The 8,383-nt window shown below is 35.7% G+C and overlaps 1 protein-coding gene across 1 annotated transcript in view; it reads right to left on the reverse strand.

Moving 5' to 3' along the window:
- The window catches only part of LOC136851893 (uncharacterized), a 152,186-nt gene extending 144,212 nt beyond the window's left edge, over positions 1-7,974 (reverse strand). Inside the window, exon 1 of the mRNA XM_067126230.1 lies at positions 7,089-7,974. The gene's annotated coding sequence lies outside the window, so the exon portion shown is untranslated. The remainder of the gene's footprint in view (positions 1-7,088) is intronic.
- Between the last annotated feature and the right edge of the window lie 409 nt (positions 7,975-8,383).

Here is an 8,383-nt window from a genome sequence, read left to right on the forward strand (position 1 = left end):
CATACAGCATTATACGCTGTACGGAAAACTCCACAGTCTAACTTCCAGTCTCGTGTAATAATCATCAAAGAATACGTATTTTACCCTTGCAGTAACTTCAAGATATTTATAACTGTAGTAACGCAGATATTATTATTTGCTAATTTGGACTTATTTTTATTTGGGGACGGGGTAGAAGTGAGCTTTGTAAAATATTAATTACTTAATATTCAACCCTCGCTCGTCTCTTAAAGATGAGGGATTTAGGGTATTCCAGGACTCTCACCTTTCTCTTATGACTGTTTCCTCTTATTCCATTAGAGCAAGCTTGATTCCTCTGGTGCAATATCCTGATTTTGTTAACAACTGAAAAATATAACTTCCATATTGCCTGTGAGGCTTCAACAACTTCCCTCTCTCTGACTTTTTCTCCTGTTTTCTGATTTGCTCGAACATTGGTTTACTTTCTGAGTGGCCCTCTTAGCCCCTAATTTCCCAACAACTTATCCTTGCACTTTGTTATCGTGCTATTGATCCTATCAACTGGAACTTCAAAAGTTCAAACGATGATGCAACGCATTACTATCCTATAAGAATTCTTATATATTAGTAATATACTTACATTTTTATAAATTTATTTATTAATTTGTTAATTCATTTTTTCTTTTCTAATAAGTGATCTCTTCTTTCTGTATTTCCTTTTACCTTCTGTTATTTCCTTCAAATGAGCACCATATTCTTAGGAAGCTTGAATTTCAAGTCAGTGGCCCTGTGGGATTGTTCCATATGAATAGGGTTCATGTTCTGAATAATAATAATAATAATAATAATAATAATAATGCCAACTTTTATCAGGCTGTGACCTGGTCTATTTTTTCTGTTTAGAGACTCGCGGAAGGATCAGTAAGTCAAGTAAGTTTACCAGCTCTTTTCCAGAAGGCTGTTGCGGTGGGTATCGTCTTCTCCGACTCATTCCAAAGAATGATAACACCATCGTCGTCTTCTGTTGCCAAAATGTTTAAATCTTTACTAATTGCTGTTATTTTCAATTACATTTAATCTAACTTCGACATGGATTCCACAAGTGATCTACTTGGACCTTGTTTTTAGAAATATTTACAATTTTCTGTGTGAAACACGGCTGTGGTGTTCCACAGAGTTCTGACTCATTTTACAAAAACTTTTGTTGACCTCTGTTCTGTAGGAGAGTTCGGTCCACATTCAAAAGGTCAATTGACACCTATTTTTTCATTTAGTCAAGTGACACCTGTCCTTTCACGTAACAGTCGATTAATCTATCCACTTATATGTGTGCACTGTCGATAGAGCTGCAAGCATTCCCACCTGATTTCACTGAAGTAATTACTGAATCCTTGAAAGTGAGCTTTCGCATTCCGAGAGCAGATTGCCAATTCATTCGAAACGTCACTTCACCCGACGCGTTCCGAAGGTTCGTCTTCTTCTGCCAGTTCCTTGTCGAATCGAAGGTCTCGATCTTGGACCATTTCAGGTCCCCAAAGTACGTCTTATCCGACGACCGTTTAATGAATGATTGACTGGCTGATTAACCGTATTAATCTCTCTCTCTCTCTCTCTCTCTCTCTCTCTCTCTCTCTCTCTCTCTCTCTCTCTCTCAATCTATCCATCTGTCTGTCTGTGTATCTATCTATCTTTATCTGAGTGCCCATCTATCTAATTTGAGAATGCAAATCAATGTTCGTACTCGCTTTATTTTTTAGTTCATGCATCTAAAGATGAGTGTTATTTTGATCAATATATTTTGATCAATATATTTTAACCTCTCTCTCTCTCTCTCTCTCTCTCTCTCTCTCTCTCTCTCTCTCTCTCTCTCTCTCTCTCTCTCTCTCTCTCCGAGAAGGAAGTGGGTCGGGCACACACACACACACACACACACACACACACACACACACACACACACACACACACACACACACACACACACAGGGACACGGACACGGACTCTCTTGATCTCTCGTATACTTGATACATTCTCCGATCGAGTAATGAATTATGGCATCTGCTCCCTCATTTCAGGTCCTCCTCCTCTTCCTCCTTCTCCTTCCCGGGTCCCATTCAGCTGCTGCGCCCTTGTTTCAAATTTGCCATTCACGCGAAACCTCAAAAAGGAGGCGAGCGAAGCAATCTGGCGAAACTTCGTTCGCTTTTACATTTCAATGAACGCGGCCGAAAGGGACGAAAAGAAAGAAAGAGGAAGAAAAGTAAAAAAAAAAAAGATAGAAAAAAGAGAGAGCCGTCCTTTCCGCGGCTTTTCAATCGCATTTCATTAAAGTTCATGTTGCAGGCGGGGAAGTACAGAGGTATTCATGGCAGTTGTTTATTCATTACGCGTCTCGTACCGATTCCGGACAGGTTCGGAAAAAGGGACGGGGGCCGCTGGTATTTCTGGGTCTGTTCATCAGAGCGGGACAATTACTCCATCAATTATTTCCTTATTGACTGGCGATACATCCACTGGGTGCAATTGGTGCAATGAAGTTATTGTTATGATTATGATTATTGTTGCTATATGGTGTCGGTTTTGCTCGTTATGTTTCTCTTCGTTCTTGATGATACGATTAATACAACTGTTGTTGTTATAGCCTATCGTTCATACATTTTTGCTATTGCTGTCATCATCATCATCATCATCATCATCATCAAATTGATATTATCATCCACAAGTCCCTTCCTCCAAGTTATGACAAGTAGCCTTGTGTTCTATCTGCATCTTTTATTCCTTGGTGGTTACCCATCCAAGTATAGGCCAGGTACGAATTTATTTGATTCTGCTGATATAGCGAGCGTGTCCTGTCGAAGGTATTATTATCATTAGTATCTCCACTACTGCCATCCCTACCATTATTGCTACTAGTAATGTCAATGATAGCTTATGTAAGTACTATAATTATTATTATCATTATTAATATCGTCATTATTAACGATGAATTCTTAGGAAACCATTACCTATGCAGTATTTTTTTTTATTATTTAGCTATTCACTTCTATCAATACTTTGAAAATCATTCATGTCATTTGCAACATGTCTTGGAAAAACAACATAGTTCAAATTGCTACTTCAGACAGATGAGATGATGTCTCAACGCCACAAGTACTTCTTGCACCTGTTTCTTGCCCTTACGTCGCTCTCATCTTTGGTGTCTCTTCTCGATTGGACTCAGTCAGATCCAATTCGTCTGATCGGTGACCCTCTCTCTCTCTCTCTCTCTCTCTCTCTCTCTCTCTCTCTCTCTCTCTCTCTCTCTCTCTCTCTCTCTCTAACAAGTTGGTTCTTAGCCACGTAAAATAAGTCTAATCCTCCGGGTCAACCCTAGGAGAGCTGTTAACCAGCTCTGTGGTCTGGTTAAACTTAGATATACTTAACTTCTCTCTCTCTCTCTCTCTCTCTCTCTCTCTCTCTCTCTCTCTCTCTCTCTCTCTCTCCAGTTGGTTCTTAGCCACGTAAAATAAGTCTAATCCTTCTCAGCCCCCTTAGGAGAGCTGTTAACCAGCTCTGCCAAAAGATATGGTCTCTGTCTCTTATATCGTATTCACTGTTCCATGCACTGTTCCATTGGGCTTCCTTCGTTGCGTCCGTCAGGCTACCACGTCTCGTATTAACTCTGTGGCAATTCGCCATCCTCTAATTGCTCTGTCTTCCCATTGCCAAGTGTTGGAATTCTCTTAATTTCCGTTTTCTCTAATTTACAATGTTTCACTCACTCGTTTTTTTTTATCCCAAAAAAAATAAAAAAAGAAAAAAGATTAGGCTAGATCAACATTAGGTAGCCTCTCCATTTTAAGTATCCAAGTGAAAAATTCTGTAGCTAAAGATTTGAGCTTTCCGAAATCGAACTATAATTTCATTTTCAAATCAGTTTTAATTTCATTCCATTATCTGCCCCATTTTGGACCTTGTAAGGGTCACTTTTTTATCTATGATTTTTTCGCAAAAGTGCAGATTTATTCCCTCTATCTACGTCCTTCTTTTCTGTACTATTTCCATTTTATTCTTCTACTTTTTCGTCCGTTTTATTACACCTTAAATTCGTCGTTTTCCTTCAGATTACATTTATATATTCCGTTAATGTGTCTTCTGTTTCGATATTGTCTTTCCTTATTCCTCTTTTGCAAGTTTATTCATTTCTTTTCTATGTTTGCTTTGCCTTTTTATCCTGTGCCAGGCATTTTTTCTTCGAATATTTTTTTTAAATACGTTATCTTTTCATTTTTACGGATTCCCTTTTTTCCCCTATTTTTTTTTTATTTTATTCCACTTCCCAATTCCATACGAAGCCGCTTTAGCACAAACAACGGCGCTGAGAGACTAAGCCTATTTTGACATCAACTGGCAGTAAGAAAAATATAATAAATAACAATTGGAAAATATAAAGTAAGCGGTTTAACTACCAAACGAAAGCCTGCGTGTTATATGCTTTTTACAATAACACTACCACGAATTTTTGCCTTTGATTTCCGAAAAAAAATGGAAAAGTAAAACAGCTAGAAGTTCCTAGTTTTTCAGTGGCGGAAATCAAACAAGTTTCTGATTCAATAACTCTTGTATTTCAATTAAGACATTTAACTGGTTTTCAGCGGAAACCACTTTCAACCGAATTCTAGGTTTTATCACGTCTGAAATGACATTATGGCTCTCTGCCTACAAGTACATTTTAAAAAAATGTTCATACATTTGTCATTTCAAAATCATTCTTTTTTCAGATCTGCTTATTTCGAAAAAAAATATAAAAATAGTTCTCTCAAAAATATATTTTATTTGGATTTCCATGACACTGAATCATAAAAAGTGAACGCATTATCCTTGCATAATTCGTTAATTAATTCACGTTTTCGTTTTTGGAGTTATTCGCTATTTTTCATTTGCTCGTACCCAAAAATGGTTGTGAAAATGTGTTAATACGTGAGTGTGTGTTTGTGTGTGTGTGTTTGTTTGTGTTTGTTTGTGCGCTTGTGCATGAGTTTGCACGTGGGGAAGTTAATGTCTTTGGTTGCATTTTATATATATAATGTACGTAAGTGTGTCATCATATGTGTACCTATATAGTATAATATTATATATACATATATATATATACTTATATATATATATATATATATATATATATATATATATATATATATATATATATATATATATATATATATATATATATATATATATATATATGAGTGTGTGTAATTTATAATTGCCTCTTTTTCCTGTGTGTATATATATATATATATATATATATATATATATATATATATATATATATATATATATACATACTGTGTATATATATATATATATATATATATATATATATATATATATATAGAGAGAGAGAGAGAGAGAGAGAGAGAGAGAGAGAGAGAGAGAGAGAGAGAGAGAGAGAGAGAGAGAGAGAGGTTCTAAAATATATATATATATATATATATATATATATATATATATATATATATATATATTTTTTATTTTTTTAGATACATATGTGATGACACACTTACGTACGCACATTATATAATTAATGCAATCAAAGTCATTAACTTCCCCAGTGCACACCCATGCACACACACATAAACGCACACGCGCACACACATACACTCACGTAGGAATACATTTTCGCAACCATTTTCGTAAAATTCACTACAAAAGTATATTTTCATAATTACCTTTCAGAACTTCTTTATATATATATATATATATATATATATATATATATATATATATATATATATATATATATATATATATATATATAGAGAGAGAGAGAGAGAGAGAGAGAGAGAGAGAGAGAGAGAGAGAGAGAGAGAGAGAGAGAGAGGCAATTATCAAGATATACTTTAATAGTGAACTTTGCGATTTAACCGTCCGTTCCATTAAGAAATAAAATTCAAATCTCACTGTCTACTGATATTGGATGATCAAAATAACATTTCAAAGGAGAGAATTCAGATAGCATTTTGAATTAACGATTTGGAAAAGTGATTTGTATGCGAAAGAGAATTTCAAGTAGTGTTTCAGCAGGAGAGAATTTGCCAGCTCAGAGAAATGAAAGATGTCTTTAAACTATAAAAAAAAAGCACTCAATCAAAAGCAACTTCAAAGTAAAGACGAGGTGTCAAATACTGTCTAAAAATGGTACAAAGAAGATCCAATCGCTTGTAGTGTGGATGATGATCAAATAGCAGTCCAAAGTAAAAAACAAAAACAAATCAAGAAGGAGGGAGATGTCAAATGGCATTTGAAGGCGATCTCGAGAGATCGAGGTGTACATCCAAACGGAGTTAAGATTAGCATTTCAGAGTTAATGAGGGATGCGAAATGGCACTCCATCGTGAAGGAGAGAAACTCAAGTGGTATTTCGACACAAAGTAAACTTCAGTGATGTTTCAAACGTGGTGAAGAAGAGGTCAAATATTTTTGTAATGGAAGTAAGTGGGTTTTCCAAGCGAACCAGTTTTACGTAGGATTGCGTAAGGGAATTGAGGTCTCGCTTTGCAGTTCAACGTGAATGACAGTTTTTAGTTGGTGAAGGAGAGAAAGAGATAAAATTGTATATCATGGGAAAGAAAGAACGTCAGGGGGCATTTCAAAGAAGAGGAAAGAGACTAAAATCTTTGCGAGTGAAGAAAAGTTGTCCTGTGGCGTCTCAGTTGGGTGGAAAAGTTGAATATCCTTTCAAACGGAGGAAAGTAGACAAATATAATTTTCAGGAAAAGGCAGCTTTGTCACATTCTTAACCAGAAGATGAAGGTCTTAGCAAATTTTATAAGTAAGACCTTATATATACTATTATGACTGTTTACTAAGTTTTGACATTGCTCTTGTTTTGATATTTTTAATTACTGGCGCGCTCTCATGAATGTTAAAGAAATTATATTTTTGTTAGTGGAAGGTTCCCTTGAATTTTAAAAAAACAGAGCAGAAAAGTTTAATCATATCTTCATATGATATTTTTATAGTAATAGAAATTACTGTTTCAGTTAACCTTAGCGTAATGTGGAACGCAGGGTGATGGAGCTTTGGTACGTATAGAGCACAAAACTCCACTTTTGTAAGATTCTATGAATATCTTAAACTAACTTACCTTTCTCGCTTACAACCACCAGATGGCTATGTGATCTCGTACGCAAAACATGGATGCTCTTCCAGATATCAAAGACATGCTTCACTTGAAAGTTATTGCATATGAATTTTACCGTCCGTCGGTAATCTCTATCTCTGAGCGGTAAGAGTTCTCCTTCTGGTTCCGTTATCGAGTTGTTTAATATTATCGTACATCTGCCATCACACTAATGATGAATTTTTTTCCTTTTACGTTTTTTCTGATGTATACATCATGTATTGTACATCAGCCATGTAGTCAAAGAACACTAGTTTTTTCCAGGTGGATAAATCACTGTTCATGCATCAGTTTCTCAACATCAACGACTTTTAGATTTTATGCGTATATAAATCATTAATCGTACATCAGTCATCCTTCCAACAAAACGAACGTGAGTAGCAAGTCGGGAAATTGTAACGTTTTCTTCTGATATATAAATCACCAATCGAAACGTCAGTCTGCCATTCACTGAACGTGAGTTATTCGAGGGTGGGGAGAGGAGAGGAGTTCTCGGTTTCTTCTGAAATACAACCTTCACTTATCGTACATCGGTCATCCAGTCAATGAACGAACGCAGTAGGCCAACAAATAATCAAGCGTTTACATTTCCAATTCCATTCCACTCTCTCGTTGCTCTCCACGGAAGCCATATCTCATCTGGCCGAGTCCGTAGAGTATAAGGCTGACATTTGCAATTCCGTTCAGGGGTTTTCTGTAGAGAATTTCACATAGGGAAGACGCCGCAAGTTGAACTTTTCTTCCAGGGCGTGAAATGAAGCTTTTTTTTTTTTGTAAATATACTCCTTTACACTAAATATTCACGGCTATCATTTCACCTTTACGTAAAATCGAGTAACAACATCAGTATCTGAAAGAGAAACGTTAGAAATTTAATCAGCAGTTCAATTCAGTATCGAAATGATGATTCAGTTGCTTGGATGATCGTAAGTATATTTGAGAGACTGATAACTGGGAACAGTTGATGAAGTTGTTTCATTCTGAATATTGACAGTAGCAATAGTAGCTATAGCAGTAATATAAAGGCTCGAAAGGTTTTATGGAAGATTTATGGAAATACTATTTATTATAATGTAAATAAGTGCCTAACTCTTGCGAGGTTTTCTTTAATATCTTTACTAATTTATCAGTGACGAGGGTTGAATACCATCATTGCATCAATTATGTTTTTCACCTCTACTGCTGTTGACACAGTCACACTGCTAAGAAACAAAGACACAAAATGTTAAATAAAAAATCGATACCAAAATGAGCAGTGT

This window comes from Macrobrachium rosenbergii, chromosome 24, assembly GCF_040412425.1.
Source record: "Macrobrachium rosenbergii isolate ZJJX-2024 chromosome 24, ASM4041242v1, whole genome shotgun sequence".
NCBI classification, from domain to species: Eukaryota; Metazoa; Arthropoda; class Malacostraca; order Decapoda; family Palaemonidae; genus Macrobrachium; species Macrobrachium rosenbergii.